This window comes from Aulonocara stuartgranti (assembly GCF_965226115.1).
Source record: "Aulonocara stuartgranti genome assembly, chromosome: 2".
In the NCBI taxonomy this organism is placed as follows: domain Eukaryota; kingdom Metazoa; phylum Chordata; class Actinopteri; order Cichliformes; family Cichlidae; genus Aulonocara; species Aulonocara stuartgranti.
The window spans coordinates 14,536,944-14,558,675 of record NC_138940.1 but is presented as its reverse complement, the minus strand read 5'-3'; the positions used below and the strand labels follow the sequence as shown (position 1 = coordinate 14,558,675).

The 21,732-nt window shown below is 43.3% G+C and overlaps 1 long non-coding RNA gene across 1 annotated transcript; it reads left to right on the top strand.

The window, feature by feature from the left end:
• The first annotated feature begins 207 nt into the window (after positions 1 to 207).
• On the top strand, positions 208 to 20,784 carry LOC309717630. Its single transcript, XR_014279766.1, has 3 exons — positions 208 to 313; positions 19,756 to 20,039; positions 20,412 to 20,784. It is a non-coding gene; the product is annotated as an uncharacterized lncRNA (long non-coding RNA).
• Positions 20,785 to 21,732: the final 948 nt, after the last annotated feature.

The window sequence follows — 21,732 nt, the reverse complement described above, 5'->3', positions numbered from 1 at the left end:
CGCTGCCGTTTCCTTCCACGCGGTCGGCCCCTGGACCAGTGCTGTCGCCGTTGCCGTCCGCACGGTCGGCCCCCTGAACTGTCTCGTCTCGGCCACGGGCCGCGTGGACGCCCACCTGCACTGTCTCGTCTCGGCCACGGGCCACGGGGGCGCCCACCTGAACTGTCTCGGTGTGGACTCCGTCCCTCCGTCCTGGGCCCCCTCCGCCCGCCCTGTTCTGTTTTTTTTTTTTCTTTCTCTTTTGGCCGTCGGGTGCCGGCCTTTGGAGGGGGGGTACTGTCAGGGTTCCTGGGTCGGTGACCCAGTATTTTCAGTTCACGTTCACTGTTTATCTTCTGCCTGTTCCACTTCCTGTTTTATTGTGTTAGCCTTGGTCCATGTGCATTATGTTCCGTCCTCTTCCCGTTTATCATTAGTTCATTATGTTCAGCCGTGTACTCACCAGGTTCTAATCTCTCATCACTCAGCCTGTGTATTTATGTCCCTCAGTTCAACCAGTCCAATGTCGTGTCATTGATGTTATTGTGATGTTGTCTCTCCGTCTGTATGTTCAGTTAGTCAGTCAGTGCTTCAGTCAGTCGTCCAGCCAGCCATTTTCTCCCTTTGTTCTGTTCATCCACTCCTTATAATAAATCGTCACCTACCTGCGAGTCCTGCGTTTGGGTTCCTTCTTCCTCGCCTCCACCCAGCCGCTGACATAATAGGACCTCCCTATTTATATCATAGTTTATGATATAGCACATGTATTTCAGTAATAGCCTGCTGATTTCAGTGTGGTGAACAGTCGCACGGCTCACATAGGCGTTATCTGTGATACTCCTTAACTATAATTTATCCAAGTTAACTTCAGTTAACCATTCAGACAGTTCTTTTGCAATGAAAAACATAAACACCCATGCTGCCGGTAAACTTCCTCAGTGCCAGCTGTTAGCATTATAGCTGCTTATGCAGTAAACATGGTAACCACGGACTCTGAGCGGCTGGATCGCCGGAGGTCAGACAACAATTTTACATGTATGATCTTAAAACAGGACACAGCCACTATACGTGCTGGCCTCATATCAAATGTGAAGGCAGACTGAGTCTATGTTTGACGTTTGTTTATATCTAATCTTCCTTTTCAAACATTTAAACAGCAGCGAGTTTGCAGCTGAGGGAATACAAACTCAAATTGTCGGAACAGGTTTGCTCGTTTCTTGGATTCATTTGGTGATTTATTAAATGTATAACTGTTATTCTAATCTGCTGCTGAGTCTCTTACACTTTTCTTTATGCTGTATATTTTCACGTCTCTGGAATAGTTGGAAGTTAGATAGTCAGCTGGGAAACTTTGTGTTAACTCATGGAGCTGAGGATATCGTAGATATGCTGACCTCGCTGCGTGGTGTACAGAGCGAGGTCAGCATGATTAATATTCACAATAAAAATATTAGCCGAACATCATGGAAGTCTGTATGTGTTTCACAGTGTCGAACAACCTTTGTACAGTTAAAGCCAGCAGTTACTACATGACGGAAACACCAACGTTATCTCTTTTATGCGTTTATACACAGGTCGCGCTGATTACTGAACAAAAACCCAAAGATCAGATGTTAAACAGATTTATTTGCTCTCCTTTATTTGCCTCCTTAAACATGTTTTTAATGTTAGTTATAATTCAGAATTGGTGACTGAAACACGTAGGACACATAAGAACATCAGGAAATAAAACACCGATAAATATAACCTCAGTAAAAGAAGTCAGCGGGGGTTACTACAGCTGTGTACCGGGGCCTGCGCTTTGTCTGTGGGATTGCTTGCGAGGCGAGCGGGTCTATCCCACGCTTTGCCGTGAGACTGGGCAGACATCTCCGAAATCATCGAAGTACTTTTGCAAAGAGGCTGTATCTTGACAAACCGACCAGACACATGAAGATTAAACCACTACATTCTCGGCTAAAAAAATATTAAAACGGTCTTTGGTGACACACAAACAGGGTTTTTCAAAGTTCAGTTCTGTTAGCTTCCACATGCCGGTTGTTGTGTGCTAGAAACAATGGCCACCAGGCCAAAGCAATGGTTTTGACTCGATCAGCGTTAACCCCGCCCCCTGAGTTTGATGGGTGAGGCTGACAGATAAAATTATTTCATGATGAGAGCCAGGCGCCAGGACTGCCAAAATAAAATAAATAAATATATCATTAAATAATTAATTAAATGTGTCAATAATTAATTAAATAAATGTGTCAATAATTAATTAAAATGTGAAATACATAAATAATTAATTAAATGTGTCATAACTATTTATTTAATTAATTAATTCCAATTTTAATTAATTATTGACACATTTAATTAATTATTTAATGGTGTATTTAATTAATTCATTATGGCAGTCCTGGCGTTCCATAGAAATCACAGCTGACGAGACAGGGGAAACGTAAACTGAGCACACTCACATACGACACAGACCTTCACAATAAAACAGGAAACTCAGACACATGGAACCAGACAAGACATTGAACTAAACAGACAGATTCACAAACAGACGGGGTGACACCATAGACAGACAGATACAGACGCAGACCGAATATAACACGTAGAACTCAAACAATAATAATAATCATGATAATAAATTGGAAAATGATAATAATGAACTTAAAGCGCTGGGTCACCGACCCAGGACCATGACAGTACCCCCCCCCTCAAGGGCTGGCTCCAGACAGCCCAACAGAAACACAAAAACTGCCCAAACCCCCCCCCCCCAAAAAAAAAAAAAAAAAAAACAGAAAACGACCCGACCATGGTGGGCGGTGGGGTTCCAGGACGGAGAGACATAGTCCAAAAAGGCCCAGACGGACAAGTTCAGGGGGCCGACTTGGAGGCCGACAGCGCCGGAGGCCAAAACAGTTCAGTTCTGGGGGCCGACCGTGTGAAAGGCAGCGGCAGTGGGGCAGGTCCGGAGGCCGGCCACGCAGTAGGCAGTGGCGTGGAAACAGTTCTGGGGTCCGACCGTGCGGATGGCAACAGCAGCGTGGAAACAGTTCTGGGGGCCGACCGTGCGGACGGCAACAGCGGCGTGGAAACAGTTCTGGGGGCCGACCGTGCGGACGGCAACAGCGGCGTGGAAACAGTTCTGGGGGCCGACCGTGCTCACGACAGCGGTGGCGACAATGCAAGTCCGGAGGCCGGCCACGGTGGCGAAGATGCCCAACATGCGGCCTGGCAGATGACCGACGATGTTGAGGCGGCAGCTGGGGACCAGAAGGCTGCGTGGCCCCCGCAGTACCAGGTGAGAAGGAGGCTGGACCAGACGAGGCAGAAGCAGAGGCTGGACCAGGCGAGGCAGTAGCTGGACCAGGCGAGGCAGTAGCTGGACCAGGCGAAGCCGAAGCAGAGGCCGAACCAGGTGAAGCGGGTGAAGCTGAAGCAGATGCTGGACCGGGCGAAGCTAATGAGGATGCTGAAGCTAGACCAGGTGAAGCTGATGAGGATGCTGAAGCTGGACCAGACGAGGCTGAAGCGGAGGCTGGACCAGGCGAAGTTGAAGTGGATGGGGAGGCTGGACCAGGCGGCGGCGTGGGTGAAGCTGAAGCTGGACCAGGCGAAGCTGAGGCAGAGGCTGGACCAGGCGAAGCTGATGAAGATGATGAGGAGGCTGGACCGGGCGAAGTCGATGAAGCTGATGAGGAGGCTGGACCGGGCGACGGCGTGGGTGAAGCCGAAGCTGGACCAGGCGAGGGTGAAGCCGGAGCTGCAGCTGGTGAGGATGATGAGGCTGCAGCTGGCGAGGATGATGAGTCTTGGGGCTGGACGGGCTCCTCGGGCCCTCCAGCTGACGAGGCAGGAAGCTGGACGGGCTCCTCGGGCCCCCCAGTGAAAACCGTCTCAGAACCAGTAGGCACTGGAGCCCCTGGCACACACAGGACAGAACCAGCAGGTGCGGGGACCTCTGGCGGACCTCTGGCAGAGACAGAACAGAACCAGCAGGTGCGGGGACCTCTGGCAGGCACAGAACGGAACAAGCAGGCGCGCGGGCCTCTGGCAGGGACAGATCGGAACCAGTAGGCGCGCGGGCCTCTGGCAGGAGCAAAACAGAACCAGCAGGCACACGGGCCTCTGGCAGGGATGAAACCTGAGGCCAGATGGGCTCCTCGGGCCCTCCAGCTGGAGCAGATGCACGGCCAGAGGCAATAGGGACCCCTGACCGAGGGTGAAGATGAGTGGCTGATTTAGCAAATGACAAAGCTAATGATTCCTCCACTAACTGCGCTACTGACTGGGCTATGGACTGTAACAAGGTTTGGAGAAAGTCTGAATGTGGTAGAACCTGAGCTATGGACAGCGGGGGTGAAGACTGAACTTGAGATGAAAGTGATGGTGGTGGAGTGACTGGGCTACGGGTGGCTGCTGAGCAGGGGACACTGGACACTGAGCTACGGTCGGCTGCTGAGCAGGGGACACTGGACACTGAGCTGAAGGTGGCTGCTGAGCAGCTGGCTGAGCTGAAGGTGGCTGCTGATCAGCTGACTGAATAAACAGCCCCAGAATGAAGAGTTCCAGACAAAACAGTTCTAACTCCTGGGTCCGAAGGAACATCAGGAGCACAGTCTCTTGAACCAGGAGGAAAATACACGTTCTCAGAACTACTGTAAATGCCGGCAAAGCCACTTTACTTTGCACTTTTATTTTGAAGAGTACCTTAGCACTTCCTCTTTTATTGTGTCAGACTTCCTGTTCTGTTCTCGGTGAGGCGACGCAAACATGTTGCTTCAGAGTGAGTAAAAGCGTTTGTTTTTGAGGGTACTCATGCAAAACTATGTGTTTTATTTATCTGTCACATGCTATAACTTTGAAAGTTTACTCAATGTGGTTGAATTCGTTTTTTATTGTGTATGCATGTCATTTGTTTGTGGTGTGGAAAGACTGGCTAAGAGATGCGCATGGAGGAGGTTGGCTAGCTGATTCAGCATGATTAGCACCCTTGGAAGCAGAAAGAGGTTGGTTAATGATTGCAAACGATTGTTTATGTATTTAAGACACAGAAAGGTTGTTGTTAATTCATTTTATTAAATGCTGTAACATAAATAGTTTAAAAACTATTGATTTATGTCAATATCACTATTTGGGTTAATCAAAATAATTTTCTATAGTAAAATGCGAACATTTCTGCACTTTCTACTTGAATGTTTAATGGTATTTGTTTGTGCATCTTTATAGTTTTCACGGTGTGGTGCTGTGATGTGGAAATGCCGGGTGAGTCAGGCGGCACGATAATAATCCCTAACATTTTGTAGAACGCCTGTGCAGGCGTAAACTGGTTGCTTGCAGGCTCGTAGTAATCCTCCCGGGACCAGCTGGAGCGTTTTCTGTGAGACCGGGACGTCCGCGGGGAGGAAGCAGACGAGTGGGCTGTCAGCGAGGAACGGCAGCACGGAGGCCTTCCAAGCGCTAGCCGGGTCCCGTCAAAACGGCAGCTGCGCTTGCACAGGGAGTCCGCTGGATCCATTACTGGTCGCGTCATTCTGTCAGGGCTCTGTGTGCAGGCGGATGGAGAGGAGGATCCAAATGCGAGACTCTGAGACTCTGGAATTGAATTGAGACTGAATTGAAACTCAAAAACCTCAGCTTTATTGCTGGTACGAAAACAAAACATGAAGTGAACATGGACTATGGAGAACCGAAACACACAGGCATAATCTGATGGTACGACACGACACTGACACAGAGAAACACAGGGCTTAAATACACAGACGGCAGTAATCAAGGGATGAGAGACAGGAGGGGAACACACCTGGGAGAAATCACAGCTGACGAGACAGGGGAAACGTAAAGTGAGCACACTCACATACGACACAGACCTTCACAATAAAACAGGAAACTCAGACACATGGAACCAGACAAGACATTGAACTAAACAGACAGATTCACAAACAGACGGGGTGACACCATAGACAGACAGATACAGACGCAGACCGAATATAACACGTAGAACTCAAACAATAGTAATAATCATGATAATAAATTGGAAAATGATAATAATAAACTTAAAGCGCTGGGTCACCGACCCAGGACCATGACAGGGTATTGCACCACTTTAACAATGTAATAAATCTGCCGGCTGTTCAACACTCAATTCTCTCAAATTTATTTTACTCCTCTCGAATCTAGTCTATAAGTTTAACCCTACTATACTAAGCAGATGTTACATGTGTAAAACATGAATTAAAATAGGACCTGTTTAGTGCTATTGTGGAATGAGCAATTAAACTAATCATAACCACACTCGGGATCATACAGTTAATAAAGACAGTGTTGGGAAGGTTACTTTTAAAATGTATTCCACTACAGAATACATGGCCCAAAATGTAGTTTTTAACGTAATCTATTAAATTTCAATTTAACTTATTCTGAATACATTGGATTACTTAGTATATTGTCATGCTTTTTACAACCACGTGAATGTGCTATTGCTGTGGAATTTATTTCTATTACTAAAGACTTCTCGCCACCAAGCTAACATTCGTAGCTGGCATTAGCTGAGGTTAGTTCATAGACTCCTTTCAGAACTGCACATAATTATTTGCACCTAGCAGGTTGTTAATCCTATCCATCAAATCTAACAGTCTGCAGTCTATGAACTAACCTCAGCTAAAGCCAGCTACCAATGTTAGCTCAGTGGCGAGTAGCCTTCAGTAATAGTAATAAATCACACAGCAATAGTGCATCGAACATACTAAAATGGCACATAAGGTAGCTACCACAATTAAAACAAGGTAGTTGCAGTAGGTAGGCTAACATTAGTTTTTAGAAAATAACTTACTTCCAGATGTTTCTTTAGGTTGGAGGTGGAGTCTTTTGACGCTGAGAGCAGCTTGGTTGCTGGCAAACAGTTTGCATTGCACGGTCAGATTTTGCTCCTCCCTTTCTTCTTTAAATTTCCAAGTAAGAAATGCATTCCTGCCCGTGCACTGCTGGCTCTGTTGTGCTGGCTCCGGGTTCATTGTGTAACTGACGCCACCAACATTAACAGGACGCTTACATTAGAGCCTCTTTTGTGTGATTTGTTTTGGTTTCCGGCAATGGTGGAAATACCAAAATTAAAGAGGAGACAGAGAGGGGATAGCCTAACATATGAAACAGGAAAAGACAGTAATTTTTTTTAAATTATTATTTTCATGATCATCATTACAATTACAATTTATTCCAAAATGTCAGTAACTGTAATGAGATCAAATTAAGTATGATTTATGATAGTAGCCCTACAGATCTCACCTGATTCGTGAACAACAAATTCTGTATATGTTGGTAAATACGGGGCCCCGTTTGTAACGTGAAACATGCTGAAATTAAAGGCAACATTTTTCCACATTTAGCTCAAAACCTTATAAAAACATGTTTTTTCAGAGTCTTTCTTAAAAAAAAATTCAATTCAATTCAATTTTATTTATATAGCGCCAAATCACAACAACAGTTGCCTCAAGGTACAGTAGATCTTACAATAATAGATACAGAGAAAAACCCGACAATCATATGACCCCCTATGAGCAAGCACTTTGGCAACAGTGGGAAGGAAAAACTTCCTTTTAACAGGAAGAAACCTCTGGCAGAACCAGGCTCAGGGAGGGGTGACCATCTGCTGCGACCGGTTGGGGTGAGAGAAGGAAGACTGGATAAAAGACATGCTGTGTAAGAGAGACAGAGATTAATAGAAGATATGATTCATTGCAGATAGGTCTATTAACACATAGTGAGTGAGAAAGGTGACCAGACAGGAAAAGCTCAATGCATCATGGGAATCCCCCGGCAGCCTATGACTGTTGCAGCATAACTAAAGGGGGATTCAGGGTCACCAGCCCTAACTATATGCTTTGGTAAAAAAAGAAAAGTTCTTTACAACATTTAGTAAAATATTTGTAACCTATTTATATTTAAAACACAATTTTAAATATTAAATCTAAATGTTAAATCTACATATTATATTTAAATCTAAATGTTAAATCTAAATATTACAGGAAACAAAATATTTAGCTAATACTTAGCTTGTATGGATCAACGGAAATACCAAAACAAAGGCTTTACGAATCCTGCGGCGCGAAAGTGTGCTGGTGGTCAGGTTGTGTCTGCTCTCCCCTGACTGTCCCTTCTCTGGCCATGCTGGTAAACTGAAGCAGCTCATGGCGGTGAGAAGCTGAAAACATCGGAAGATCCGTTTTGTTGGCCATCCAAAGATTCAGCAGTAGTGCACCCTCAGCAGCTGCAATCTCCACTTCACAATCGTCGCACCCCATGGCCGACAAAACGGATCTTCAGATGTTGAGCTGTACAAGCTAAGCGAATAAATTTGCATGTTAGCTAAATATTTAGTTTCCTGCAACATTTAGATTTAACATTTAACATTTAGATTTAAATATAATATTTAGATTTAACATTTAGATTTAGATTAAATATAATATTTAGATTTAACATTTAACATTTAAATGTAACATTTAAAATTGTGTTTTAAATATAAAAAGTTACAAATATTTTACTAAATGTTTTGAAAAATGACTCAAAAAAACATTTTGGTAAGGTTTGAGCTAAATGTTGAAAAATATTGCCGTTAATTTCAGCATGTTTGTCTTTACAAACGGCACCCCATAGTTAAATGTACTGATTCTAATATAGCGCTTTTCTACTTTCCCGGCGCACTCAAAGCGCTTTATACAACATGCCACATTCACACAAGAACTTTCTACTATACTTTAAGTGTTTTCTAGCTAACATTCACATGGATGCATCTGAGTGTTAGTATGCCCAAGGGTATTTGGCATGTAAATATGGGGGAGCCAAGGGATCGGACCACCAATCCAAGTAAATTTGAAGTAAACTTATGAAGATGTGGCCAAATTTGGTTTTCACATTCCTATGATTTATTAGCTTGTTGCCACTTAAAAATTGCATTCTCATAGATTCTTAACTCGTGGCCTTGAGTTATTAAATTTGTGGCACCGCACAACAAACAAAAAACCTCCCCACTGGGATGGTGCCTAATATGCCAGATTACCAGCCCAGCCCTGGCTACAGTAATGCTGATGCTAAAGAGCCTTTTCCAGCTGCGTTATGACCTTACACTATACCTGTCAATGAAGGTGGAAAACACCAACATTATACAACCCACCAGCCTTTGTATTTCAGAAGAATGGAGTGTGTACCAAACAGCAGGTCATATCTTTTTCCCAGCTGTTTTAATATTAAGCCATGAAGGTTCTGATATAGCTGAGCCTTTTTTGTGCTGTATTTGCTCTGCAGTACTGCTTAAAATGTCCCTCAAATCTGTAGCACTTACAACTAGAGATGGACCGATCCGATATTACGTATTGGTATCGGTCCGATACTGACCTAAATTACTGGATCGGATATCGGAGAAAAATAAAAAATGTAATCCGATCCATTAAATATCACGAAAGCACCTCACAAAACTTGCAACACGCCGTAACTCGCCTCAGAACGTTAGCACGTCGGAGCAGCTGCTGTGGCATGCGGGACCTGTCGGTGGTCTGGATAGCATTTGGAGCTTCGCTAGCAACCCGGCATTTCATCTCCGACAAAGTTATCCCCGAGAGAAGTAAAGCAAGTGTGTAAGTCCATCTCTGAATGTTTGTAAAGCATTCCTACGTTAAGCTTAACAAACGATATATGGAGCGACTGCCTCTTCTTGCTGCTACTTCAATCATGAAACTGCTTAATGATCAGCTGATCAGCTTTTCTGTCGCGAGTCTGTCTCTCTTGTTTGTTTTTGGCCCACTTTGCACCAGAAAGAGGAAACCAGTGGATAAACAACAGCATTCCGTTTAAGCTTGATAAGCTGTTGTTAGAATTTATTTAATATTACTTTCTACAGCAGGATCTTTTTTTACGTAGCTGACCCTGGTAACTGGGCCGATACGGCATTAACAGGGAAAAGGGGAGCACAAAGACACACTTTTCTTTCTTATTTTCATTTAAAATGTCTAGCTTTTAATAAATAATTATCTGACACCCAAAGTTTTAATTTGATGTAAAATGAATAGAAGTCCATTAATATATATAGTAACTATTAAGTCTAATATATATACCCTAGTAAGCTATAGTACTTTTTCCTTTGGGAAGGTACCATCTGTGCAGTCTGCAATTTTGTTGAAGAAAGATGTTGAATTTAATATTTTAATATATTGAAAAATAATTGATTTCTCTGCATTTTTTTTACACTGCATCAAATTAAGGTTGATTACGTCGATTAAGCATCATGAGATGGAGCGTGAGGGGTGGTTCCCTATTTTTTATTTATTTATTTTTGTTGTTGCTGGGAGTTGGAACCCTATTAGTTAGGTTGCTTAATATTTACGCTAAGTACTCTTTAAAATACCAGAATAGGGAGGATGGTGTAGGTTTATTAGATTGATCAGTATTGCTGAACTATGAAATATTTTTTTTGCATACAGGTATAACAGAATAGCTTTAGTGTAGTTGTTTTAAACTTGAGTATGAACTTATACAAAATGCAGCAAGATATTTAAAAAAAACAGTTTTGTTGATTAAAAAACACTATATCGGATTCATATCGGTATCGGCAGATATCCAAATTTATGATATCGGTATCGGTATCGGACATAAAAAAGTGGTATCGTGCCATCTCTACTTACAACATGCACATTTATTATTTAAGACAGAAAAAACATTTTGCTTTCTTCCTCTCCTGTCCTGAAAAACCCTCACTTTCATTCATGCTGTCTGCATTTGATCATCTAATCAATGTCCCGGTGGGAATTTTGCAAGAACATTGCTCTGGGATAATTATTGTTCTTACTTTAAAGTTTCAACTGTCCAAAGATAAAATAGAAGCAGTTGGATTGAGATAGGTGCTCTGTAGTTTGAGCCGTAACAGACAAGCAACCATGATGATGAGATGATTATTGATGCGTGTGATGTTGATGGACTCTGGACCTCTACTGTGAGACACAAGCTATAAGCTAGATGACAGTGGCTGGCTGAGAGTGAAATGGCTATCATCCTGTTAGTAAAGTGATGGCTCACCCATGCCGTCTGACAGAAAGTATTATTTCAGTTCAGTTCAATACAGTTTTATTTATTTAAACACCAATTCACTACAACAGTTGCCTCAAGGTGCTTTATATTGTAAGACCTTACAATATTAGAAAGAAGCCCCAACAATCACACTATGAGCAAGCACTGGCGACAGTGGGAAGGAAAAACTTCCTTTTAACTGGCAGACCATGCTCAGGCAGGGGTGTGACCAGTTGGGGGAGAGGGAATAGGATTATGCAAGAAAGTAATTAAAAAAAGATAAAAAGTGAATAATAGACACCAGAAACCAGCTCCTATGCCAAAGCATATGAGTTTTAGTATACAGGCCTGAATTTAATGATAACGTACAAATACTGAACAGCTCTTTTTCACCAGCTATAATTAAATATTAGACAGAGGCCACATCATTGTCCCAAGACACGATATTCAGCTGGGTGACTGCTGACCAGTGCTGGGACTAACGCATTATTAGGTAACGCGTTACAGTAACTACGTTACTATTGTAGTAACGAGTACGGTAACTAGTTATTATGCCAAAATCAGGAACGCGTTAATCATTACTGGGATTTAGATAGCGTCGTTATTTGTTACTTCGTGTGGCGGCTATCGCAGAGCTTCCACTTAGTTAGTAACATTAGCAAGTGGTGGAGGCCAGCAGGTGGATGAGGGAAAGGGGAGGCAGGAGGAGGAGAGACCTGAAGCGGATGCCGTCCGAGTGTCAGGTGAACTGAACTTCAGGTAAGAAGTTATGACCTGCAGTCTATCTGGGTCAGATATAAACCAAGTTTAGGTGGAGTTTATTATTGTTGTGCTGACTTTTTCGTACTGGGTACTCGCTAGCATAATGTTCAGAAGGTTAATTATTAAAAAACGGAATCGTCTCGTATTCAGAGAAAATATTTCGTATTGAAGTGAAAAGGAACACAGTTTGTCCCGTACTTCAGCTACAATGGAAAAAGACACAAAGCTGGAGTTATTCTGTGTCTTCTTCTCTCATTCTCTCCCCCCCTCTCCTGTTGCTACTTCAATCATGTGTAGAATGTTTAGCTGATTTAGAGTTTAGAAATGTGTTAACATAGAATGTAGAACTATTGTAGAGACACTGATACTGCCCTTAATATAATAAAGGGCTCATTCTGTTGTGAACTTAGGAGTAGATTGTAGGAGACCCCTTCCCCACTGAGTGGAAATTCCCCAGAGGATGTTTGGGTGGGGGTCTCAACATTTGTAACTGGATAACTGTGGTCTGGAAGGGAGATGGGTTTTATGACCTCTAGGGAGTTACCTACACCCACAGTGTTTTAACGGTTACGCACACACATACACACGCACACTCACTCATGTGCACTCACACATACACACAGGTATGTGTACACAGTCACACACGAGCACTCACATAGACACGTGGGAACGCGCACATGTAGGCATTCATGTGCTCGTGCACATAGACACAGACAGAGTTTGCAGCACACCGTAGGGGGTTTTATGATGGAGTCGCTTCTATAAAGCTGGCTGTAACTAACAAAGATGAAGATTTTTTGCAGAGGGACACCAGCCTCGTCTTCCCTTCTAGAAGTGCATGCTTAAATGAAGATGAATAAAGATGAATAAAGGTTTTGTGAAATGACTACTGAGTTCCGGTGGCGTCTCTGGAAGTTTCGACGAATAAAAGAACCGGAGTATCACTGATTTCTCAACACATGAAACTGATCAATGATCAGCTGATCGGCTTTTCTCTCTTGTTTGTTTATCGCCCACTTTGCGCCAGAAAGAAGAAATCAGCGGATGTCGCGTTAAACAAGAGCAACACGTTTAAGCTTGGTCAGCTGTTGTTAGAATTTATTTAATATTAATTTCTAGTATCAACTGATGTTTGCTGGAGCCACAGCTGTAAAAACTGCTGGTCATGATATCGGTTTGGATATGTGGTGAGAGGCAAACATGAAGATGATACCAGGAGATGTCCTCTCTGAATCATCAGAGCTGAACAGGTGATGGAGAAACAGGTTTACCTTTTAGGTGACATGAATGAGTTGAAGGGAAGTTATGAACTGTTTCTGAGAGGCAAATAACACCAGGATCCTTTTCTAAGTAGCTGACAGCTGGTAACTGTGCAGGGGCAGGTCTAGCAAAGTTTTGCCAGGGGGGCAGGTAGGGCATTAACAGGGAAAGGAGGGCACAAAGAAATACAGTGGGGCAAAAAAGTATTTAGTCAGCCACCGATTGTGCAAGTTCCCCCACTTAAAATGATGACAGAGGTCAGTAATTTGCACCAGAGGTACACTTCAACTGTGAGAGACAGAATGTGAAAAAAAATTCCATGAATCCACATGGTAGGATTTGCAAAGAATTTATTCGTAAATTAGGGTGGAAAATAAGTATTTGGTCACCTCAAACAAGGAAAATCTCTGGCTCTCACAGACCTGTAACGTCTTCTGTAAGAAGCTTTTCTGTCCCCCACTCGTTACCTGTATGAATGGCACCTGTTTGAACTCATCATCTGTATAAAAGACACCTGTCCACAGCCTCAAACAGTCAGACTCCAAACTCCGCCATGGCCAAGACCAAAGAGCTTTCGAAGGACACCAGGAAAAGTATTGTAGACCTGCACCAGACTGGGAAGAGTGAATCTACAATAGGCAAGCAGCTTGGTGTGAAAAAATCAACTGTGGGAGCAATCATCAGAAAATGGAAGACATACAAGACCACTGATAATCTCCCTCGATCTGGGGCTCCACGCAAGATCTCATCCCGTGGGGTCAAAATTATCATGAGAACAGTGAGCAAAGATCCCAGAACCACACGGGGGGACCTGGTGAATGACCTGCAGAGAGCTGGGACCAAAGTAACAAAGGTCACCATCAGTAACACACTGCAACGGCAGGGAATCAAATCCCGCAGTGCCAGACGTGTTCCGCTGCTGAAGCCAGTGCATGTCCAGGCCCGTCTGAAGTTTGCCAGAGAGCACATGGATGATACAGCAGAGGATTGGGAGAATGTCATGTGGTCAGATGAAACCAAAGTAGAACTTTTTGGTATAAACTCAACTCGTCGTGTTTGGAGGAAGAAGAATACTGAGTTGCATCCCAAGAACACCATACCTACTGTGAAGCATGGGGGTGGAAACATCATGCTATGGGGCTGTTTTTCTGCCAAGGGGACAGGACGACTGATCCGTGTTAAGGACAGAATGAATGGGGCCATGTATCGTGAGATTTTAAGCCAAAACCTCCTTCTGTTAGATTTGTATTGTTGATTGTTATTTATGCTTAGAAATATTTACTTATATATGCTTAGAGTTTTGTAATTAGTTGTAGATTGGTAGAGGTTTTGATCCTTGATAGTCTTCAAACTTTGTGTGTATTAGACAGCACTCTGGGAGCATGAGATGTCGTACCGTGTCTTATTGTTTTATGGTAGGATTAACGTAGTTGCGTCTGTTCTAGTCTAAGTGCTCTTTGTTTAGATGAACTGCAGGACTTCCTCACCGTGTTTTCTAGGGTGAACCATCTAGGGTGAGGGGGAGGCTACCCTCTTCCTGACCAAGGATGTTTGACCCTTTGATCAGCAGTACACACACACACACACACACACACACACACACACACACACACACACACCCCCACAGGCAAGGTACTCTTTGTGTGTATGTAGACGTCATATGTTAATGAACCTATGCATATTCATGTAACCACAATAAAAGGAGTGCTATGGGGAGCCTGGCTGAGAGTCTGATGGAGGTCAAGTGGTGGGACGACGCTTGGCTCCAGCCAGATCTCCCTCATGCATGAGTAAACATGAAGAACCTTGCCTACTTGTGTCTTGCTTTGCAGTGTAATTATATTGTCTTCAACGTTCCAGCGGATGGGTTCAAGCTACAAACCTATCACCTTCCATCAGTGAGAACTTTGAAGATGAAACGAGGCTGGGTCTTCCAACATGACAATGATCCAAAACACACCGCCCAGGCAACAAAGGAGTTGCTCCGTAAGAAGCATTTGAAAGTCCTGGAGTGGCCTAGCCAGTCTCCAGACCTCAACCCCATAGAAAATCTGTGGCGGGAGTTGAAAGTCCGTGTTGCTCGGCGACAGCCCCAAAACATCACTGATCTCGAGAAGATCTACATGGAGGAATGGGCCAAAATACCAGCTACTGTGTGTGCAAACCTGGTAAAGACCTATAGTAAACGTTTGACCTCTGTTATTGCCAACAAAGGTTATGTTACAAAGTATTGAGTTGTATTTTTGTTATTGACCAAATACTTATTTTCCACCCTGATTTACGAATAAATTCTTTACAAATCCTACCATGTGGATTCATGGATTTTTTTTTCACATTCTGTCTCTCACAGTTGAAGTGTACCTCTGGTGCAAATTACTGTCCTCTGTCATCATTTTAAATTCAAATTTCAAATTCAAATTCAAATTTTATTTGTCACGTACACAGTCATACACAGTACGATATGTAGTGAAATGCTTGGACAACTGCTCGTGACCTAAAGAAAACAAAAAAAGGAAAAGGCTATGAATAAGATAGGAAATAAATATGAAAAATTAAAAAGGGTAAATTTAACTAGGAAGGAATAGAATATAAATTAAGGTTAAAAATGAAATAACTGTACAACACAAATTAGAATGAAGGGTAAATTTAACTGGGAAGAATAAGATAAAGATAAATATATAAATTAAAGTTGAAAATAAAATAACTGTACAACAAAATACACAATACACAATATAGAACTATATAAGAATGTATGAAGAAATCTAAATATAAATAAATATATACACAATAACAGCAGCTGTACAAGTATTAACCGGAAATGAAGAATATAGTTACCAGTGTTGTGCAAAACCAAAGTCCAGAAAGTCCAGTGTGTGTGTAAGAACTGTATGTGTGGGTCAGTACTGTGTGGTGGTGTGATTGAGAGACCGTATCGCCTGCGGGAAGAAGCTCCTCCTCAGTCTCTCTGTGTTGGTCTTCAGGGAGCGGAATCGCTTTCCTGATCTCAACAGAGAGAACAGTCGGTTGTTGGGATGGCTGAGGTCCTTCACGATCTTCCTGGCCTTGGTCCAGCACCGCCTGCTGTAGATTGAGTGCAGGTCAGGGAGCTCGGAGCGGATGGTGCGCTCAGCTGACCGCACAACCCTCTGTAGAGCTCGTCTGTCCTGCATGGTGCTGTTCCCGAACCAGGTTAAGATGTTTCCCGCCAGGATGCTCTCTATGGTGCACGAGTAAAAGTTCCTGAGCACCTTGGAGGGCAGTTGGAAGTCTCTCAAGCGTCTGAGGTGGTAGAGACGCTGTCGGGCCTTTTTCACCACGGTGTTGATGTGACAGGACCATGACAGGTCCTGCGTGATGTGAACTCCGAGGTATTTGAAGCTGTCCACTCTCTCCACTGGGCACTCGTTGATGACGGGGGTCTGGTAGTTCCTCTCCTGCTTAGTGCTGAAGTCCACTATGAGCTCCTTTGTCTTACTGACGTTTAGAAGGAGGTTGTTCCTCTGGCACCAGTTCTCCAGATTCCTAATCTCCTTCAGGTAGGCCGTCTCGTTGTTATCAGAGATCAGGCCCACCACGACGGTGTCGTCAGCAAACTTGATGATGGTGGTGGAGCTGGTAGTGGCCACACAGTCATATGTGTACAAAGAGTACAGCAGGGGGCTCAGAACACACCCCTGGGGGGCTCCAGTGCTGAGAGTGGTGGAGGCTGAGACATGTCCGCCCATCCTTACTGCCTGTGGTCTGCCAGTTAGGAAGTTGGAGATCCACTGACACATAGAACTTGCAGTGGGAGAACTTGCACAATCGGTGGCTGACTAAATACTTTTTTGCCCCACTGTACTTTTCTTTCTTATTCTCATTTAAAATGTCTAGCTTTTAATAAAAAAATTATCTTACAACCAAAGTTTGTATCTGATGTAAAATGTATAGAAATCATACATATACCAACAAGACAGTGTACATCACTGTCACAACAGCGTCTGTTTTCATTCAAAGGCTATTCCTATAATACCTGGTGAGCTAGTCAAAATGCCCAGCCCGATTTTCTGTCACAGTCCAGCCCTGTATGCAGCTCATCTGCAGTCTGGTGTTAACTACATCTTCCTACTCGGAAGGCAGAATTTCCAAGTTCTGAGTACAATCGAAAGCACCACGACTGCAGTTTTTGTGTTGGATGTAGAAAGCGCACATGACGCTGTGACATAGGCTAGAATCATGGCGGCGGTCAACGATGGTCCAGGGGTGGGATTTCTCTTCTGGAAATATGCACATTATTTTTTCCTTTCTATTGGTAGGTGGCACAGTACTGTTTTGACACATGAATACAGTGATGACAGAAACTCAGTAAATGATTATATACCAGTCAGCAACAACATTAAAAACCAACTACCTAATATTGTGCACTTATCCCTTATGTCAGCGGTCCCCAACCCCCGGGCCTCGGACCGGTACCGGTCCGTGAGTCCTTTAGTACCGGGTCGCGAGAGTTGAGGCTCAGGTGTGAAATGTATGATTTTCAGGGTTTTTATTGGTTTTCAGCGTTATTTTGTTATCGTTTTTATCATTAACTCGGTTTTCCTGGGTCTTTTCACGTGTGTTATGAATAAATCTTTTTTTCTGTGAAAATATTGTCGGGCATAAACCGGTCCGTGGCGCAAAAAAGGTTGGAGACCGCTGCCTTATGTGACCATAGGGTTGCCAACTCCCTAAAAAATAAATAAGGGACACCTCGTGGCCAGGGCCGGGCAACCCAGTTGTCTTCACCCTTCCCAGTGTGGTGAATTTTCTAGCTCTTTTTTTGTGTGTGAAATTATTTTTTTTAACCATGTGACTTGAATTTGATTTAAGTAGATGCATATTCTATTCTTTGTGATATGAACACGTGTGAAACAAACGATCATTTAGCCATTTATTTTTAGCTCAAAATGACAACATTAACACTTTACTGTCTCTTTCTTAAACAGAAGCCTGTCATGCTTAACTTTTGAGAATATAAGTAAATCTTTCTTTAAAAGAACTCTGTCCTGCTTAACTTAAAATAATAGAAAACAATAGAAAGAAAAATATTCTTGTAACTGTGCACATTTAGTGCATTTAGTAAAATTGGCTTCAGTTGAGGTATTATTTCAGCTTTTCTAATGCTAATCAGCTGCTCCTGTTTGTAAACCCGCTTGTTCCCATGATTAAGCATCATAACTCATCATCATTATTCATCTATCTATTACTTTTATGTATTAGTCATCAATTTGTTGTAATCATCTATCCTTGCGGTTGTTTATTACACAAAATAAGTTATATTATCACACTTCTGGCCGCATAGCGCTGATATTCACTGCACATGCCCATATTAACTTTTTCCAGCCAGGTGTTTTCCTTTTCCCATTCTTCCCTTTCTCTGAGGGGAACAAACATTTCTGCTCTAACGCTGGGCTTACACTGTGCGGTTTTAGGCCCATTTTGAGCCAATTTTTGAGTCGTGCGACCGTTTTGGTGATCGGCCCGATTTTGGCCTTCATTGTGCATCGTGTAGTATACGTGGGGTAACGAGAAGTGATTAACACCTCGAGCAGCTCCCGATCATCAATCGCTTGTGAGGGTGTCACTGCAGCCGCTCACACTGCTCACGCGCAAACACGTAAACGTCGGTGAAAAAGACCGAATAGCACAGCAGTGCAGCGTGTGCACTATCCACAAGCGATGGAGGCACAACTTGTAGAACTTTGGAAAGCCCATCCAAGCCTTTTCGATGTGGCATCACAAAATCATCACGACCACAACAACCGTGAAAATAGTTGAATTTGCATTGCTGCTCAATCACAGCTGCCTGATCAGTGTTTTTCATTAGCAATTTAGAAAAGTTGATGGTGGTGGTGTGTCTGTGTGAGTGAAAGAGAGAGGGAGAGCGAGCGACAGATTTTCTGCTATAACCTTCATTTTATGGACGCACAGGGTGAGCTCTCAGGTCGCATCAGAGCATCGTGACCTACGAGCTTCTAACCCCTGCAAGTCAATCGTGCAGTTTGAGCAGGAGCTGAATAACGTGACTGAAAAAAAATCGCACAGTGTTTGCTCAGCTTTAGGTGTACTGTCGTCCGAGACTTGCACCGCAGTGTCGGCGTTTGTTACCCTGTTGGCCAGGCTTGTTGTTGTGGTCATCTGTTGTCTTCCGGTATTTTCTCCGTAAGCGACCTTTCCTCGACCAATGAGATGAGCGGTAATCTGAATTGTCATACTCGAATTGTCATAAGTGTGCTGTCAGCTCATTGGTCACAAAGCAGGAGAGGGGCTGGGAATTATGTTTTCAAACAAAGCGTTAATTCCATTAACATTTATAGACTACTTTTGATTCTCACTGTATTACGGGACAAAGTGCGTCCCTTATTAGCTCAATACGGGACGTGTACTTTTGTTTCTAAATACGGGACGATTCCGTTTTTTAAGGGACGGTTGGCAACCCTATGTGACGAAGACAGTTATGTGTGATGGGCCACATTATATAGCAGAGACCATTGCTATGGTTGCGTGTCACTTTGATCTCACTTTGTGAACGTGGCTTGCTTGATGCAACTACAAAAAGTGTATTTACAAGTGACTATGAGAGTATAAAATACATACAACGCTTATGCTGCTACACACATACACTCAAACACAGTTGATCTGGGGCAAGTGTGCTTTGTCTTGGCAGGGGTTCCAAGCGATCCAAACAGGCAGTGGCGTGTCCAGCGGGGTGGCCTGGGGGGGCACAGGCCACCCCCCCAACCAGACTGGCCACCCCAGGTGCCACCCCAAAGGCAAAACAATAAAATTCAATCAAATATCAAATGTCAGATTATGTTTTCACGGTGAAGCTCAGATATCCGAGTGTAAGTGAATGCAGCATCGGCTTCTGCGCTATGCGCATCACGTTAGCAAAGGTAGGAGAGCCAAGCACGAAAGACGGCACTGCAGGAAACAATTTTTCAGTGAAAGAAAATGAGGACAGAATAAATGTCCCGGTAAGTAATATTAAATTTGTTGAGTTTAGTAAACTTTGGTGAAATTAGAATACCAAGGAAAAAATAACACTTAAAGAATTATTGCAGCCGTCGAATATTTCAGACAGTTTGCTACTGAGGGCAGCTAACATAAGAGTTATGCGTTATAAGATATAATCTAAGTCGTAACATTGCTGTATGGAGCTGCAGATTTGGTTGCAGGTTAACATAGCTGGACTGGCCATCGGGCATACCGGGCATATGCCCGGTGACTTATTTTTTATTTATTTTTGTAAGGGCATGAACAATGAGAGGTGGTGGATTGGCCAGATGTAGGTCGATGTGTAAAAATAACTCAGTTGTTTGGTGGTGGCTATGGCGGGGCTTCCACAGAGGCCAGCAGGTGGATGAGGGAAGGGGAGGCAGGAGGAGAGCCCCGAGGTGGCCGCCAGTCCGAGTGTCAGGTGAACTGAACTCCAGGTAAGAAGTTATGACCTGCAGTCTATCTGGGTCAGATATAAACCAAGTTTAGGTGGAGTTTATTTTCGTTGTGCTGACTTTTTACCCTCAGTTGCAATAACTCATACTGCGTTCTAGCCAGCTTGACGGAGTTTACATACAGCTGGGTGGGTGCTATGATGTTACTGATAGTGAACTTTATTTTATTCATAAGGTTAGTTAGTAGAGTTGCCAACGGCTCCTTAAAAAAATGGAATGGTCCCTCAATCAGAGAAAATATTACATGTTTCGTATTGAGCTGAGAAGAGACGCAGTTTGTCCCGGACTTTCGCTATAGTGAAAAAAAGACACAAAGCTGGAGTTATTCTGTCGTTACGCTGCACAGCTGCCTCTTCTTCTCTCATTCTCTCCCCCTGCCTCTCCTGTTGCTACTTCAATCATGAAACTGATCAATGATCAGCTGATCAGCTTTTCTCTCTTGTTTATTTATCGCCCACTTTGTGCCAGAAACAGGAAACCAGCGGATGTCGCGCTAAACAGCAGCAGCACGTTTAAGCTTGATCAGCTGTTGTTAGAATTTATTTAATATTAATTTCTAGTATCAGCTGATGTTTGCTGGAGCCACAGCTGTAAAGCTGCTGGTCATGATATCGGTTTGGATGTGTGATGAGAGGGAAACATGAGCATGAAACCAGGAGATGTCCTTACTGAATCATCAGAGCTGAACAGGTCATGGAGAAACAGGTTTACCTTTTAGGTGACATGAATGAGTTGAAGGGAAGTTATGAACTGTTTCTGAGAGACAAATAACACCAGGATCCTTTTTCTAAGTAGCTGACAGCTGGTAACTGTGCAGGGGTGGATCTAGGAAAGTGTTGCCAGGGGGCCAGGTAGGGCATTAACAGGGAGAGGTGGGGCACAAAGAAATACTTTTCTTTCTTATTCTCATTTAAAATATCTAGCTTTTATTAAATAATTATCTAAATCTTACAACCAAAGTTTTTATCTGACGTAAAATGTATAGAAATCATATATATACCAACAAGACAGTGTACATCACTGTCACAACAGCATTTGTTTTCATTCAAAGGCTTTATGGCTTTAATACCTGGTGGGCCGGTCTGTAGTCAAAATGCCCGATTTTCTGTCCCAGTCCAGCCCTGCAGGTTAATACTGGCAGTGTCACCATGCCAGCTGACTGTATTTCATCATCAGCCAGTGTTGTTCTTTATCAATATTACCAAAGTTTACCATA